The sequence below is a fragment of the Anneissia japonica genome, unplaced genomic scaffold (assembly GCF_011630105.1).
Source record: "Anneissia japonica isolate Jap-2015-1 unplaced genomic scaffold, ASM1163010v1 scaffold169882_len890_cov93, whole genome shotgun sequence".
Lineage (NCBI taxonomy): Eukaryota > Metazoa > Echinodermata > Crinoidea > Comatulida > Comatulidae > Anneissia > Anneissia japonica.
In genome coordinates this window covers 1-901 of record NW_022709469.1, presented here as the reverse complement: position 1 = coordinate 901, position 901 = coordinate 1, and the positions used below count along the sequence as shown (strand labels likewise).

Genomic DNA, 901 nt, shown 5'->3' with positions numbered 1-901 from the left:
AACAAATACATTAAAAATACTTTTATGCCCACCCAAATAATAAAACGATGATTATTGAATAAACAAAGGCTTGATCTGTAATGTACAAATATTTTCGATTATTGTTTTAATGCTTCCATTAATTGATTCTGCTAATAAGATTATGATGATGATTTCTCTCAATTCTTTAATGACATTGATTCACTATTATTATACATGATTATATCTCGATCTCTAGAGATGAAATTTTTATCACATGTACAAATTAAATTTTTACCACATGTACATAAACATAGTCTGAACACATTTCTGAAATTTCATAAATTTCGAAAAATTATAAATATTTTTCTGCGGCGATTTTTATTTCGATTTTTTAAATTTAACTCTGATGCTTTTTGAAAATTCAAATGACGATAAAAAACTTTTTTGCTATGGAATCGTTTTATTTATTGGTTAAAAACTTATTTTGGTGAAATATCATTTAATGAGCTCGATGATCGAAGTGTTGCACTGTTGGTGCACCCTTGTCTACGGCCATACTACCTTGAAAACACCGGTTCTCGTCCGATCACCGAAGTTAAGCATCGTCGGGCCTGGTTTCTTCCGATCACCGAAGTTAAGCAACGTCGGGTCTGGTTAGTACTTGGATGGGAGACCGCTTGGGAATACCGGGTGCTGTAGACATCATTTATTTTTTTTCTAGAAAATTAATTTTACCAATAGTAGCGCATCCATAGCTCTTATAATATTTTCCTAATGCAGGCGTCACTTAAAAGCCTGGACCCACCTCCTTAGAGGTCGCCAAATAACGTCGAAGTCTAAGGTCAATAAATTTGCTGTTGTAGTGAAATCCTAATGTTCTTTTTTATCTTGAGTGAGTGAAGCTTTACCTATAAATTTGATGAAAGGTATGAAGCTTTGA

The 901-nt window shown here is 32.9% G+C and overlaps 1 pseudogene; it reads left to right on the top strand.

The window, feature by feature from the left end:
• The first annotated feature begins 505 nt into the window (after positions 1 to 505).
• LOC117106692 lies at positions 506 to 663 on the top strand (annotated as a pseudogene).
• The last annotated feature ends 238 nt before the right edge of the window (positions 664 to 901 follow it).